This window comes from Scyliorhinus torazame, chromosome 1 (genome assembly GCF_047496885.1).
Source record: "Scyliorhinus torazame isolate Kashiwa2021f chromosome 1, sScyTor2.1, whole genome shotgun sequence".
Taxonomy (NCBI): Eukaryota; Metazoa; Chordata; class Chondrichthyes; order Carcharhiniformes; family Scyliorhinidae; genus Scyliorhinus; species Scyliorhinus torazame.
Window position 1 is genome coordinate 341,906,885 of NC_092707.1, and position 17,773 is coordinate 341,924,657.

Below are 17,773 nucleotides of genomic sequence, written 5' to 3' on the forward strand. Positions count from 1 at the left end.
CCCCCATATCCCCCATATCCCCCCTCCACCATATCCCCCATATTCCCCCCTCCCCCATATCCCCCATATCCCCCCTCCCCCATATCCCCCATATCCCCCTCCCCCATATCCCCCCCTCCCCCATATCCCCCATATCCCCAAGTGAATCCAGCCCTAACCTTAACCTCTGCAATGCACGCGCAACCGATGGCGTGCATTCATATACCTGCCTAACACTGTTGCCTTTTACCCCTGCCACCACCCCCCCCCCCGCCCCCCCAGGAGAAGCGCGCACACAACAATAGGGAGCATGTGAGGACTGGAGGAGGGCCCGCTGATGAGAGGCCACTGACCGTACACGAGGAAAGGGCCCTGGAACTGGCTGGCGGACCTGAGGACCGGGAGGTTGCTGATGCAGAGGTCGGGGCCCCACGAGCAAGTGAGCCACCAACAGCCCGTCCCCATATCCCCCCTCCCCTATATCCCCCTCTCCCGTATCACCTGATCACTGCCTGATGTCTAACCATGCATGCTTCATTGTGTATCGCAGGACCAAACGTCCAGTCACCCATCCCCGCAGATGCAGACCGCCCGCAGGATGCCCCTCGGAGACCACGGGAGACGGAGAGACCCGCACCCTCCAGCATGCGACGCCCGCAGGATGCCCCTCGGAGACCACGGGAGACGGAGAGACCCGAACCCTCCAGCATGCGACGCCCGCAGGATGCCCCTCGGAGACCACGGGAGACGGAGAGACCCGAACCCTCCAGCATGCGACGCCCGCAGGATGCCCCTCGGAGACCACGGGAGACGGAGAGACCCGAACCCTCCAGCATGCGACGCCCGCAGGATGCCCCTCGGAGACCACGGGAGACGGAGAGACACGAACCCTCCAGCATGCGACGCCCGCAGGATGCCCCTCGGAGACCACGGGAGACGGAGAGACCCGAACCCTCCAGCATGCGACACCCGCAGGATGCCCCTCGGAGACCACGGGAGACGGAGAGACCCGAACCCTCCAGCATGCGACGCCCGCAGGATGCCCCTCGGAGACCACGGGAGACGGAGAGACCCGAACCCTCCAGCATGCGACGCCCGCAGGATGCCCCTCGGAGACCACGGGAGACGGAGAGACCTGGAGCAACAGGGAGACGACACCCCCGTCACGTGCGGGAGCGACCACCCAGCGATGAGGGGGGCAGCCACAGGCCCCCGTCACATCCGAGCCAGGACACCACTACCCAGGACACCACTATCCAGGACACCCCTACCCGGGACACCACTACCCAGGACACCCCTACCCGGGACACCACTACCCGGGACAGCACTACCCGGGACAGCACTACCAGGGACAGCACTACCCGGGACAGCACTACCCAGGACACCCCTACCCGGGAAGACGAAATACCGGACAGTGACTCAGAGTGGATGGGTGGAGACGAACCCCCACCCCAAAGTGCCATGGACTCAGAGTGGGACGAAGAGCACGACACAACGCCACTGCTGTCACCAACACCCTCCACCATCGCAGAAACACTCACCACGGTTGGGCACTTTAGTGATGAGGCGTCTGGTACACTCACTGGTGCGCACAACACAGCCGTCCCGGTACAGCAGGTGGAGGTAGGAGCAGCAGAGGGACCAGGCAGTCGGAGGGCAGCCCAGGCCAAGCGAACATCTGCCGCCCAGATGGATCTCGGGTTCCTGCAGTTACCACACCCACACATAGATCCGATGCAACCACCGACACGGAGACGAGCGAATAGGGTGACGGGTGGCTTGCGGCGGCTGCGGTCGCAGGTGGAGGAGTCCAGGAGCTGGGAGTGGTCCCGGTCATGCGTGCCACCCAGGCTGACACCGCACGGGTGGCGTCCGCGGTGGAGGCAATGGGTGCGACGGTGTCAGACATGGGGAACGGTTTGCGAGGCCTGGGGCCTTCCGTGCAGGCGGCGTCTGTGGCCCAGGAAATGGCTGCCCTCTCACAGGAGGCCATGAGCCAGTGCCAGCGCCAGATGGCAGAGGCGCTCAACGCCATAGCCCAGTCTCAGCAGGCCATGGCCCAGTCTCAGCAGGCCATAGCCCAGTCTCTGCAGGCCATGGCCCAGTCTCTGCAGGCCATGGCCCAGTCTCAGCAGGCCATCGCTGAGGGCATCGGCGCCAGTGGCCATGTGCGAGCTGGCGTCGCACTGTCGCAGACAGGGTTCGACAACCCCCTGGGCTCCATGGCTGCAAACCTGCAGACCCCTGTCGATACCAGCACGGGCCTCCAGGACTGGCAGCGCCAGATGTCGGGGGCGCGTCGGATGGCCAGTCCGTTCGCATCCCCCACCCATGTAGAGGCCTGGGGGCCATCGGGCACCCCGAGGGAGGAGGAGGTGGTGTGGTCCGTCCCGGCTCCCTCTGTAGGGGAGGTCCCGGTGCACCGCGACACCTCGGACTCCCCCCCTTCCGTCCCAGGTGCATCGGGTGGGCAACGGGCAGGACAGGCTGGCAGCTCGCCATCCCAGTCGCCCGGGCCGCAGCCTGGCCCATCTAGGCCAGGACGCCCCAGGAAACGGCCGCCAAAGGGATCCAGTGTCAGAGGGCAGGAATCACAGGAGTCCACCTCCAGTTCTGCTGTGCCGTCTGGGGAACCACGTAGACGTAGTCAAAGGGCCCGTAAGGCCAAACAATTAGACACTGAGTAAGTTGGCACGGGTGCAGGGCACAGATGAGTTTTAGGCGCTAGGGCACGTGCATGAACTCCTTTGGTTATTAAAGTCAATGTTACACCTACCGAAGCTGCCTTTGTGCTCTGTCCAAAGTGTGCGGGGGTGTCATGTACGTTGAGCGCAAGTGTGTGTGTGAGGGGTGGTCTTACCTCAGCCCCAGGTGAGTCTGCCCCCTTCCCCCTGGGCCGCCATCAACATCCCCCGGGCAGAGGACGGGACCGTGCGCTGCAGTGTCACAGCCGCATGCAGGGATGGTCCGGGTGGATGGTGGTACTGTGGCCATGGGTCAGACATAGTCCAACGATGTAGAGCCAGGAGCTCATCGGAGGCGGGTTGTCATCATTCTCCATGGCCTGCGATAGACACGCGTCCACCCGCAACTGGGTGAGCCCGGCCCGTTGTGCCGCCGGTGGATCGGCAATTGGGAGTGGGGGGGTGGTGTGCATGCGGGTGGGGTGTGTGGGGTTGGGGAGGGGGGTGAGGGTGCTGGGTGGGTGGATGGGTGGGGGGTGTGGGTGGTCGGCTGTTGTCATGGTGTGCGGTCTGTGGCCATACTACCCGATTCCCACGCCCATCTAGTCAGTGAAGCGGGCGTCTATCAGTCTGTCCCGTGCCCGCTGGGCCAGCCGGTAACGGTGGACAGCCACCCGTCTGTGTCTACCCCGTCTGCCCTGACCATTGCCCCCATCCCCCTCATCTGGGGAGGACTGGGCCTCTTCCTGCTGCTCCTCCACTCCGCCCTCCTCTGCCTGCGGCACATCGCCCCTCTGCTGGGCTATGTTGTGCAGGACGCAGCACACCACAATGATGCGGCCGACCCTATCTGACCGATACTGGAGGGCGCCCCCAGAGAGGTCCAGGCACCTGAAACGCATCTTCAGCACGCCAAAGCACCTCTCGATCACTCCCCTTGTCGCTACATGGGCATCAGTGTAGCGGTTCTCCGCCTCATTGCGTGGCCTCCGTATAGGCGTCATCAGCCACGATCGCAATGGGTAGCCCCTGTCGCCCAGCAACCAGCCCCTCAGCCGGGGATGGCGTCCCTCGTACATGCCGGGGATGGATGACCGCGACAACACGAATGAGTCGTGTACACTGCCTGGGTGACGGGCGCAGACGTGCAGGATCATCATGCGGTGGTCGCAGACCACCTGTACGTTCATCGAATAGGTCCCCTTCCTATTAGTGAACACGGCCCTGTTATCTGCAGGTGGCCGCACGGCGACGTGCATCCCATCGATCGCGCCCTGGACCATGGGGAACCCGGCAACGGCAGAGAAGCCCACGGCCCGGGCATCTTGGCTGGCCCGGTCCACGGGGAAGCGGATGTAGCGGTGCGCCATGGCATAAAGGGCATCTGTCACTGCCCGGATGCACCGATGCACCGATGTCTGCGATATGCCGGACAGGTCCCCACTCGGTGCCTGGAATGACCCCGTTGCATAAAAGTTCAGGGCCACCGTAACCTTGATGGACACGGGGAGAGGGTGTCCCCCGCCAGTGCCACGCGGTGACAGGTGTGCCAGCAGGTGGCAGATGTGTGCCACGGTTTCCCGGCTCATCCGGAGTCTCCTCCTGCATTCCCGGTCCGTGAGGTCCTGGTATGACTGCCGGGGCCGGTACACACGGGGCGCCCTCGGGTGCCTCCGTTGCCGTGGGGCCGCGACGTCCTCCTCCCCCTCCTCGTCCTGTCGGTCAGGTGTCCCTCCAGCCTGGGCGGCTGCCGCCTGCCCCTCTGCGGCAGCCTGCGCCGCCTCTCTGGCACGCTCCTCCTCCTCCTCCTCCTCCTCCTCCTCCTCATCCAGGGCAACATAGACATGAGCGGCTGCCACCACGGCGGCGGCGGCTGGATGGTCTGAAAACATGACGGCCTGGTGGGGGGGAGGGGAACGACGACATGTCATCATTGCCCATATCCCCTCCTCCCCCCAGCCAGGTGGCATGGACCGCATGGGTCCAACTGTTGGAGGCTGGCACCTGGCCAGGTGGACCAACTCATTTGCCCTCCCATCACCCACCCCGGCACGGACCCCCCCCCCAACCTCCACCCCGGCACGGCCCCCCTCCCCAACCTCCACCCCGGCACGGACCCCCTCCCCAACCCCCAACCTCCACCCCGGCACGGACCCCCTCCCCAACCCCCAACCTCCACCCCAGCACGGACCCCCCCCCAACCTCCACCCCGGCACGGACCCCCTCCACAACCCCCAACCTCCACCCGGGCACGGACCCCCTCCCCAAACTCCACCCCGGCACGGACCCCCTCCCCAACCTCCACCCCGGCACGGACCCCCTCCCCAACCTCCACCCCGGCACGGACCCCCTCCCCAACCCCCAACCTCCACCCCGGCACGGACCCCCCCCCAACCTCCACCCCAGCACGGACCCCCCCCAACCTCCACCCCGGCACGGACCCCCTCCCCAACCCCCAACCTCCACCCCGGCACGGACCCCCTCCCCAACCCCCAACCTCCACCCCAGCACGGACCCCCCCCAACCTCCACCCCGGCACGGACCCCCTCCACAACCCCCAACCTCCACCCCGGCACGGACCCCCTCCCCAACCTCCACCCCGGCACGGACCCCCTCCCCAACCTCCACCCCGGCACGGACCCCCTCCCCAACCCCCAACCTCCACCCCGGCACGGACCCCCTCCCCAACCCCCAACCTCCACCCCAGCACGGACCCCCCCCCAACCTCCACCCCGGCACGGACCCCCTCCACAACCCCCAACCTCCACCCCGGCACGGACCCCCTCCCCAAACTCCACCCCGGCACGGACCCCCTCCCCAACCTCCACCCCGGCACGGACCCCCTCCCCAACCTCCACCCCGGCACGGACCCCCTCCCCAACCCCCAACCTCCACCCCGGCACGGACCCCCCCCCAACCTCCACCCCAGCACGGACCCCCCCCAACCTCCACCCCGGCACGGACCCCCTCCCCAACCCCCAACCTCCACCCCGGCACGGACCCCCTCCCCAACCCCCAACCTCCACCCCAGCACGGACCCCCCCCCAACCTCCACCCCGGCACGGACCCCCTCCACAACCCCCAACCTCCACCCCGGCACGGACCCCCTCCCCAACCTCCACCCCGGCACGGACCCCCTCCCCAACCTCCACCCCGGCACGGACCCCCTCCCCACCCTCCACCCCGGCACGGACCCCCTCCCCAACCCCCAACCTCCACCCCAGCACGGACCCCCCCCCCCAACCTCCACCCCGGCACGGACCCCCTCCACAACCCCCAACCTCCACCCCGGCACGGACCCCCTCCCGGCACTCCCCCGGAGCCCAGCCTACTCTAACCACCCCCCCCGCCCCCGCCGCACACACACACAAGCCGAGACACACCTCTCCTCAGGCAATCAGTCTGCGGCCACGCCATTTCCTGCCCAGAGCCAACCCCCCAGGCCGTCACTCACCTCCTCGCTGGTCGGCGTGAGCCTGGAGCACCGGGTCACGCCGATGAAAAGGAGGTTTGATTCACGTCGACGTGAACGGTCATCACGTCGACGGGACTTCGGCCCATCCGGAAGGGAGAATATCGGCAGGCCGAAAATTGGCTGCCTTGCGCAGACCCGTGACATTCTCCGCGGCAGCGGCGCCATTAACGCCCCGCCGACTTTTCTCCCTTCGGAGACTTCGGCGGGGGCGGGATTCACGGCGGCCAACGGCCATTCACCGACCCGGCGGGGGGTCGGAGAATGACGCCCAAGATCTCCTTTCTTTTAAAAAACCAGTACAGTATTACGAACCACCGCTACAAAATTTCTCTGCAGCTTAAATGTCCTTTACATCATCTCCAGCTTCTTTTCTTTAATGAATGTCCATACATCGTCCGGCGTCTCAAAATAAAAGTCCCGTTCCTCGTGCGTAACCCACAGCCGCGCTGGGTACAGCATCCCGAACTTCACCCCCTTCTTGGAGAGGGTCGCCTTTGCCCGATTGAACCCAGCCCGTCTCTTAGCCAACTCCACTCCCAGGACCTGCCTGATAAGTACGCAACTCGCAGTTCTCCCACTTGCTGCTCCGTTCTTTCTTGGTCCACCGCAAGACGTGTTCCTTATCCGTAAAACGGTGAAACGTACCACCATGGCCCTCGGCGGGTCATTCGCCCTGGGCTTCCTCGGGAGGGCTCTGTGCGCTCTATCCACCTCCAGGAGCCGAGGGAACGCCCCAGCCCCCATCAACTTCTCCAGCATGTCTGTCACATGTGCCCTCGCATCCAATCCATCACTGCCTTCAGGGAGGCCAACGATTCTGAGGTTCTGCCTCCTGGACCTATTTTCCAGGTCCTCCAGCTTCTCCTGCATCCTGCTCTGGCGGTCGTCCAACACCTCCACCTTGTTCTCCAGCACGATTATATAGTCCTCCTGGTCGAATAACTTTTGTTCTATTTCCTGTATCGCTTTCCCCTGGGTCTCCTGATTCAAGACTACTTGATCAATCGAAGCCTTGATCGGGCCCAGCATATCCTTTTTCAGCTTGGCGAAGCAATCCTCAAAATACTTTACCAGCTGCTCCGTCGACCACTGTGCCGTCTCTCCTTGGCCCTTGCCCTCCGCCATGCTGTCCCGCGGTACCGGCTCCGCTTGCTTCTCACTACCAGGACTGAATCGTTTCACATGGCCACTTCTGGTCCAATTCTCCATACATCAGAGAGGGAATCCTCCTTACTGTTGCACAGTTCACCGATTTATCCCATAAAATCCGAGAAAAGTCGGGGGAAAAAGGTCTGAAAGTCCGTTACAGGCGGGAGCTATCGAATGTGCGACCTACTCCTCCATGGCTGCCACCGGAAGTCTTTTGAGAGTTTTTTAACCGACCTGCGGTTGAAGCGCAGTTGTGTAATTTCAGAACGTTAAAGTCTTCGATCATTCGCGATCAGATAATGTTCGGGATATCGAAGATAAGGTTCATGAGAGGCAATTGAGGGAAGAAGAGTTTCAATTGGAAAACGCTATCAAGATTTGTCATGCAAGCAAGCTAGCTGCACCGCAGATTAGTACGTTCAACCTAAAAACTTTTGCCGCCAATCTGGAAGAATACATCAGCACCATCAGCACTGTGACGCAGTTGAATAAGAAACGTGGTTTCAGTGCGGGCGGCCATTTTAAGTGGCTGACCAGATCTGCTATTTTATGCCAGTGATGTGGCAATCAATATGGGCCACGACAATGTCCAGCATTTGGGAAGGTGTGTTCCAAGTGTGGCAGAACAAATCACTTTGCGAAGCAATATTTATCACGTCCAACAGTGGACCAAACCGGATCCCTCAACGCGATTGATGCAATGTCCAAAGAAGACCTGTTTATCGTTGATCTGATTTCAACTGAGGACACAATGAGTCCGAATATGCAGAGTGAAGAAGTCTTACCGACCAATTGCGGCAATAGTGATGGTGATGCTGATACCATCGAAGACAGATGGACAATTCCAGTGATGCTGAATGCCACATTGATCAAATGCAACCTCGACACGGGTGCGAGGGCCAACCTTCTCAGTTTGTCCGATTTGAACGGGCTGCGAGTTAAACCGAAAGTCGTCAATCAAACAAAACTATTGAAAGACTAAAATGGGAATGAGATTGCGACACTGGGAGCATGTGAGCTTGAAGCATGGGGACACAACAGGCGCCACATCATACCATTTTCCATTGTGGGTACAGAATGCAAGTCCATCATAAGAGCGGACACGTGTGAGGCCCTAAACCTAGTTGAGCGGCTGTACATTCCAGGCAGCGCAGCGACGGAGGACCATTGCAACTGGCAACGGCATATAGTGGTGCAGTTATCCGATGAGATAAAAGTGAAGATTAAAGTGGAGGAAGATAAACTGGATGAAAAGATGGAGGAGCTAAAAGGAATTCCGGGAATTAACAGTCTTAAAAAATGTGGATGTGCTCAGTGGCATGATTCAGGAACATGATGAGCCAGTCCTAAAGCATCAACAAGATGTAAACATAAAAATTTCAGATCTGGGACAGCCAATGTGCTTTACTCTGCAGTTTAATTTTGAGCTAAATGAGTATTTTACAAATGAGTAGTGACGAAAACATACCAGATGGAGTCGCAGCCTGATGAGTTTGATTTTCGAATATCTTAAGTATCTTACTAATCAAGGAACTAGATGTTCTGTGTAGATCTTTACCACGGCCACAACATAGAACATAACAGTTTAATCCAGTCCTGGTGAATGGTGCACTTTACCAGTTGTAAAGATTCTTTGTAAAGTATATTGCACAGTACCATGCTGATATGGATTGATACAGTGTAAAACTCTCACCAGTTTATTATTAATTCCTAATCAGTGTCACTTTTGATTGAAACATGAGCAATGCTGCACCAATGCAGTGAGGTGCTTGTCTGAATTTGGCCATACTATTGGGGCAAAGTGGAGGAAGATTTACTCTGCTTTTAAACTTTCCTTGCCCTCATTGTTCTTGATGCTGGTGCTAAAACGTAAAATAATTCTTAAACAAATATAAAAGTATAAAACAACTCTCCCCCCTAACACTGGAAAACACAATGATGCTCCACCGATGGGATTCTTCATTGCGCTGGCAGCACACCCACACCCGTGGGTTATCCGGCGCCGTGGGGTGGCCACAATGGGAAATCCCATTGGCAGGTGGTGGCAACGGAGAATCCCGGTGCTGACGAGGGTGCGCCGGCCAGGAAAAGGGCTTTGCGTGCTTTTGGGCGGGCCTTGAACTTGGCCTCAATTAATTGGGCCTTTCCCAATCATTCTTATCGATCTTCCTCCAATAGAGGGGTGGGTTCCCTGGTTGCTGGGCATGTCCTAGGTGGCAGTTGGTTTGCTTTGTTTGAGTCTCCGCTGGCGCTGGGGTGTCTGCCTTAACATTGTTTATCTAAATGTTTCCCTTTTGTCCCTGGAGATGGCTCATTAGTATGTAGATGGCTTAGCAGTACTGGTTCTGTCTGAGAGCCACTGCTCTAATCAACAGACAGACCTTGCACCTGCTTGCTTTTCAGTATTGCCCAATTTTCCCTGCATTCTTTGCAAGTGTCCATTTTGTAATCGGGACGTGGCCATCCCAGATGGCTACAGTGGCTTCTCCCTAACCCCCTGATCCCTCTTCAATGTAACATGAGGTTTCATGAACCCCCAGGAATTCGAGGTTGCAGCGACCAGTAGAGTAGGACAGTGTCCCGTTTGGGAAGATGAGATCAGTGAAAGGATGGCAGGCATGTGCAGTATGGTTTGATTGAAGTATTGGTTTTATATTGATGTTTGCACATTTCTGTTATCTGTAACTGTTTACAATGCCAAAGAATACCTCAATAAAATTGTTTGCTAAAAAGAAAAGGGAAAGAATGGCCACTTTGGAGTGAACTCTGCGATAATGAGGAAACAGGTCCCAGGAGTAGAGGACATACTTGGTGGGAGAACCTGTCAGAGATCCACAAGAAGAGCTTAGGGAAAGCTTGCAAGCCGATGGCAATCGTGTCCTGTTTGGCACATAGGGAGATAGAGGAGAGAGACAGAAGTAGTGAGGTAGACGTGAGCGAGGTAGAGAAGGAGAATAAAGATTTAAAAGAGCAGTTAGCAGCAAGGGACAGAGAGGTGGATGATGCCAAGAGGGCACATCAGTCTTGTCTTGCACATTTGAACAGTTTTCAGACGCAATATGATAAGGCCTACCAGGACACACAACGTGCGGTCTTGGTAAGACAAGAGACCGAGCAACAAGTTGAGAAATTGCAGAAACAGTGCAATGATTTGAAACCAGCCCTACGAGCACTCCATACTTCCACGACGGAACAAAGGCAGCGCTCTGTAGACCACGCAAAGTGCCGGAAGCAAACTGCAGAATTGCAATCTCTGCTTTCTGTCCAGAATGGGTTTCAAAGCACATTTGCACCACAATTAGATCAGGAAAATGCCCCCGACTGGCAGGAATTGAACGAGACTGCCCATAGATACGTACATGGGACATGTACGCAGGAAAAATCCCAGAAAAGGAAAGCGCCCCAACCGAACAGGCAGAACACACCCCCATGAACGCTGTAACCACACACCGCAGGGCCACAGCAGAAGGAGAAGCCAATTTCCTTTACACAACCCCGTTAACCGTGACCCAATTACGGGACGTGTGTGGAAAAATTACACCGTTCCTTCATCAGACCCCCACCAATTTTTCGCGAAAGTCAAACAGCAGGCAACCATGTACGGCCTGGATGAAAGGGAGCAAGTGAAGCTCACAGTTTTGAGCCTCGACCCTTCAGTCGTGGCAGCCCTTCCCGACCCACAGAATGCAGGAGGAGGCACACTCCAAGAGATGTATACAGCGATCCTTGATGCGATCGGCTTTAACAGAGGAGACCGCGTAGAAGGCCTAAATAAGTGTAGGCAAAAGAAGACAGAGCACCCCACAGCATTTGCTGGACGCTTGCGGATACACTTCACAGCAGTTTTCGGAGAGTTAGCCCGCGCCCATTTGTCCCCAGATAATATGGCCCAATGGACTTGAATCCTAGTTTCTCACGCGACAGACGCCGGACGAAAAGCTTGCGCAAATTATGACCCCTCAGATGAGGCCCACAATGAAAAATGGGTTTTGAAGAGATTGCCACGTGTCTGGGAGCAATTAATTGCAGGCAAACCCGCATTTATAACACCCGATGAAGAGCAGGCAGAGATGAACCCAGTTAAAGCGCACCAGAACCCCGCATGGATAAATGAGGGCAGGAACAGCCCACCCCAGCCCAAAGCTCAGGAATGTTACAACTGTGGACAGCTAGGACAGTTTGCACGAGAGTGCAATGCGCCCCATAAGCAGCAGAGAAACCAACAGACAGGCACCCTAAACAGGAATAGGGCAAAGCCGATCCATAGCGTTAGCGCGCGTTTAGAGAATGCAGACATGAACAGCACCGACTGTCAGTGTTCGGGCTCCCCAACTTGGGTCTGCGACACCCTTTGGGACAAGTCCGGTAGACCGGTAGTGGCAGGCAAAGTTCGAGGTCACCCCGTAGAATTTCTTTGGGACACAGGAGGGTCCCGCACCACACTCAATTCCTCCACGATGTTTCAGCGAGACACGTGGCCCACAACAGACACCATTACACTCAGCAGCTTTACAGGCCATTTACAACAGGGATACATCACAGCCCCTGTAGCAATTCAAATAGATAACATCACAACTAAGCACCCCGTAGTTTGGGTCGATCTGCCCCAGACAGCAGAACATATCCTTGGGATCGATTTCATGAGCTCCCATAACCTTTCTTTTGACCCAGTTAACAAGTGAGTTTGGCAGCACGAGCCCCCGCCACGCTCAAAGTAGGAGAGCATGTAAACAGGATTAGCTCAGTAGACCCTCGAGCCATTAGTGCAGACAAACAGGTGAAAGCAGTCCTGCAGGAACATAAAGCAGCATTTGCACAGCACAAGCATGACTGTGGCAATTTGGCTGGCTTTGTGAAAATTACAGGTCCCGACCTCATGCCCCAGAAGCAGTACGGATTTCCCCAGGAAGCAGAGGGAGAAATCTCCAAAGTAATAGAGAGTTTGGTGGATCAAGGCGTACTCAGATCAGTAGCCTCCACAAACAACGCACCAATTTGGCCCGTCAGGAAACCGGGTGGATCATGGCGACTGACCATTGATTACCGGGAACTGAACAAAGTAACCCCAGCAGCAGCCCCCACTGTAGCCACGTGTCCCGAGACCATGCTCAAACAGGGTCTCCAGTCAAATTTTTTTTCGGTTTTGGACTTTAGTAACAGCTTTTGGTCCATTCCATTGGCTAAAGCGTGCCAGTACAAATTCGCCTTTACATTCCAAGGGCAACAGTACACATGGACGTGGTTTCCACAACTCCCCCTCCATTTACCACCGACAGCTGGCAAATGGATGAGCAAAATTTTCCCGACCCAATTGTCTGGTCCAGTACATTGATGACTTGTTACTACAGACAGACAAAAAGGGAGAGCACATTTTGCTTCTCACCGAGCTCCTAGAACTCCTAAAAGAAATTGGTTGGAAAGTCAACCCCAAGAAGGCCCAAATTTTGAAAGAGAAAGTGATTTACTTAGGGATCACTCATGGTAAACACGGGATCGAGCAAAACAGAATTCACTCGATCATCAAATTGCCCCTTCCCCACAATGTCTCAGCCCTCCGGTCATTTTTAGGACTGGTTGGCTACTGCCGAAACAATACTGACGGTTTCGCCACGAAAACAGCGCCCCTATCCGAACTTCTCAAGAAGCAGGCACCTTGGGAATGGCTTCCACAGCATACGGATGCTGTGGATGCGTTAAAAAAGCACTCAACACAGCCCCCGCACTACAGATCCCAGACCCACTTTCCCCATACGCAATCGAGGTTGCAAGCACCGACCGAACCCTTTCGGCTGTGCTCCTCCAGGAACGCCATGACCAATTACGCCCCGTAGCATATGCCTCACGCGTGTTAGACCCCGTAGAGCAAATATTTTATGCCCGTGAAAGGCACCTGCTCGCAGTTTTTTGGGCATTACAATACTTCGCCTACATTACAGGACTCAACTCCATCACCATCCTCACAGAACACACCCCGACACAGCTATTGTTAGACGGCCGACTTAAAGATGGCACAGTCAGCCAAATCCGTGCAGCCCGTTGGACCTTTCTTTTACAGGGACGGGACATCACGATAAAGAGAACCAAAACCCACACCTTCCTTGCCGATAATTTGCAGTATGCAGGCACCCCTCATTAATGTGAGATCATCACCACAAAACACAACACAGGCCCATTTATTCCCAAGACACCTCCCAGTAAAACAAGTAGTACACCCCAGAGACCCCAGCCCACAGACATGTGTGCACCCCAGAACATTTATGTGGATGGCTCCTCCACAGTGTTAAATGGAAAGAGAATTACCGGTTGCGGTATTTACGTAGAGGACGTGCAGGGACGCGCCCTAGATGAGATTGCATTAAAGTTGCCAGGACACTTAGGCTCGCAGGCAGCAGAGCTGGCAGCAATTGCGTATATTGTAGACCACCCCGACTGGTTCCCAACCTCAGCAGACATCTATTCGGACAGCTTGTCTGTCTGTAATAGTTCAACAGAATTCCTACCCCTGTGGGAAACGAGAGGATTTGTTTCCGCAGACGGTAAACCACTACCCTCAGCCCCATTACTCCGCCATATCTTAGAGACAGCGAAGGATAGGAAATACGGAATAATTAAGGTTCGCAGTCATCACCGTTCTTCCCCCCCTGGTAAGGTTAAAGCAGATGCCCTAGCGATGGCAGGCTCCAGGCATGGTTATTTTTGGAACCCCCCCCCCGAAAGCACCCCAGTACACGCAGTTCAAGTATCACAGACCAATATTCAGGATTTAGCAAAGGCACAGAAAGAGGACGAGAAACTCAGAGAAGTTTTAAAGGAAACTCCACCCCCTGAGGCACGACTCCACCTCTCCCTTCCCTCAACCAGCAGCGACAGCGACAGCGATCACAATGTTGATTGCCACAGCACACCACGTTATGACTATACCCCTGTACCAGGCCCCACTCCCAGCGAATCCGAGCATGATTCCACTGACCCCTTTGAGATTACATATATAAAGCCCCTGACCCAGACCCCCGCTCGACGATTACGGATTGAAGTATAGTAGCTCCAACCTTGACACACGATTCTGGCACCGAACCAATTCGTTCAGGCTCATCCGGAATGATGAGATGGACCCCAATTCGCCCCAAGCAGCTTTAGCACGGTTACTACAGTCAAGAGTTTGGCAGCCGGGAGGAGATGATGACATAGAGTCTGACTCCCACCAAATAAATCCCTTTGCGACCCTGTTCGCCATCAAGCAGTGAGGTGTCCAGATGATGGAGAAAAAAGGAACCGATGGAAAGATACGGTGTCCTTTCTGATGGAACCTGCTCCAATTTCGTTGAATGTTTGTTCGTTAGTGTTAACGTTAAGTGTTGTTCGTAAACTCAAAAGTTTTCACGGCCCCACGTCACCACTCTTTTGACCCCCAATGCCTGTTAATGGAACAAGTTTGTCCCCAGACAATAGTTCAGAGGAACTAGTTTGTCAACAGAAACCAGTTTAAAGGTCCCCGTTTGTCGCCAGACAACCGTTCAGAGGAAGTAGTTTGTCGAAAGACACGACTCATAGTTACTCTTCGAGAGGAAGCCCCCACGACGACCACATTCTTACCCGTTCTTGCCGGTTGCTGAGGCAGTGGACCCCCCTCTGGTCAGCTACGCTCGGGTAGAGCACAAACGGCATTGATCACCGTCCTACCCGGGGATTCCACCCATTTCTTACCCGCCGCGGCTCATACGCACCCCATTTTGGCTCGTTACGTTCAAAATTCTTTTATTTGGTTTTGGCTTCTGCATGCTATTTACATCCTAAAACACTAGGATGATAGATCGCACAAGCTGCGAGACAGCTCGCACTGTGGCAGTATTTTTCTCGGATGTCTTGTCCCAAATACCTGCACGGTAGCATAGTGGTTAGCAGCACGGTAGGATAGTGGTTAACACAATTGCTTCACAGCTCCAGGGTCCCAGGTTCGATTCCCAGCTTGGGTCACTGTCTGTGTGGAGTCTGCACATTCTCCCCGTGTGTGCGTGGGTTTCCTCCGGGTGCTCCGGTTTCCTCCCACTGTTCAAAGATGTGCAGGTTAGGTGGATTGGCTATGATAAATTGCCCTTAGTGTCCAAAATTGCCCTTAGTGTTGCGTGGGGTTACTGGGTTATGGGGATAGGGTGGGGGGGGTGGGCTTGGGTAGGGTGCTCTTTCCAAGAGCCGGTGCAGACTCGATGGGCTGAATGGCGTCCTTCTGCACTGTGAATTCTATGAAATAACTATGAAATATTTGGGTTTTTTTTTAAAATGAGGGGGTCACAGATGGTGACCCATTATAAAGGGAAATTGGCAACAAAGGACAGACAGACAGACATATGAGATCTTAAGCAAGATAATGACAGCTATTATGCTTGTGTTCACAGAACTCCGGAACCTCAGGAACCCCAGAGGAAGACAAAGAAGTAGACCGACAAAGATGAAGACAACCTTCATGTTCACATGGATCTTAGCGGGATCCCTTCAGTTGCGCACGGACGCTACCCCCCTGACCCCTAACACACAAACCGTAAATGATTCTCATCCCTGCACAGCACGGAACCCCGAGATAACTAGCCCAGCGACAGCTAGCAATACCCCGACCTGGTGTGATAAGTTTATCACCTGGTACTCACTCTCATATGTAGTCGAAGCAGTCTTAGTGCTGGCGATACTTTGCAGTGTCGTGCAAAAATTTAGAGTTAGGAAATGGCGAAAGAGAGCATATTGGTCTCGCACCCCGGTATACAGATTTAGGTCCCCCATTTTCGGATTTCACCAGACCCCCGAACACATTGGGACGAATCAAAGAGCATCCATTTTGTTTAAAGTATTCTGTGGAATAAAGAGATGTAAACCTCTGTGTCTGACTGCCAGGCCAGAGAAATGTGTGTGCTGCTATTTTGTACAGGTTAAGATGAATAGATTATTTTTGGATTGTTTGAACAAGGATAGTTTATTGAGAATAGTTAGAGGTTCCAGTTTTTTAACTTTTCTGTCATGCATGTATTAATGTCACAGCGCCCTGTCGAGTTTTATGATAATGAGTGCATTTAAAATGGTTTAGGTAAAATTGTGTTGCATAGGATAGGACAGTGCAGAGCCTAAGTATGGGTGCCCCGTTTGTTCAGACGATGAAGACGACGTAGTAATGTGATCCTTCAAGCTTCGCATTGAGGATCACAGGGAGGGAGTGTAGCCATCTGGGATGGCCACGTCCCGATTACAAAATGGACACTTGCAAAGAATGCAGGGAAAATTGGACAATACTGAAAAGCAAGCAGGTGTGAGGTCTGTGTGTTGATTAGAGCAGTGGCTCTCAGACAGAAACGGTACTGCTAAGCCATCTACAGACTAATGAGCCATCTCCGGGGACAAAAGGGAAACATTAAGATAAACAATGTTAAGTCAGACACCCCAGCACCAGAGGAGACTCAAATAAAGCAAACCAACAGTCACCTAGGACACGCGAGCAACCAGGGAACCCATTGGAGGAAGATCGATAAGAATGATTGGGAAAGGCCCAATTAATTGAGGCCAAGTTCAAGGCCCGCCCAAAAGAGCGCAAAGCCCTTTCGGGTATAAAAAGTATTCCCCAAGAGAGAATCTTTCTTCTTTGGCCTTGGCTCTCAGCGAAGAGAGACCAGCCGAACAGCTACGCCAGACCAAGTAAGTTCCAAGTCAACGCACGCTATGAGTTAGACGCTCCTAGTTGCTATCCTGTAAACAGCTCAACCCAGCAGCCTCAGAACCGAGCAACGACCATTGTTCCTCTGACTGAGTGGGCACCCGAAGCTAAGTATAGGCTTTAGTAATAGTGCTAGTTTAGGTTGTAGAGTTTTATGCATGAGTAGATTTGACTGTGTGTAAATAAATGAGCATTGCTTTTGAACTTACTAACTGGTGTATCGAGCCATTGATCAGTATTCGGTTCTGAACCTTGTGGCGGTGTCGAAAGATACCTGCCGACTCTCGAGCAAACGTAATTAAACCGAGCCAAATTAAGAGAGAACACCAAAGAGAGCAACACCACTTACATAAGCCAATACTGGCTGCAGTACTGGAAGATTTTGCCAATTACCACCACTATTTAATCCCCTGCCCTCTCCACTCTCTGAGAAGGTTCAGGCGCTCATTTCAAGTTCCCTTCACTCATGGTTTCAAAGTGCCATATGGGTGGTATTATCATTTCACGAATAGTTCAGATTTGAATGCATCACTCCCTCCTTCCCCAAAACCCCCAGCGACACACTCACACAGACAAACATGCACATACACCAGGGCAGACGCACACCAACCCACACACACATGCGTCCGCCTACACACACAAACACGCACCCACACACACGCGCGCACATACCCCCCACAAACAAGCACCCACACACATGTGAATACACGCACCTACACACACACTCACACACACACACAAATGCACACGCACTCAGGATTTCAGGTGGTGGCCATGAGCAGATCGGTCACG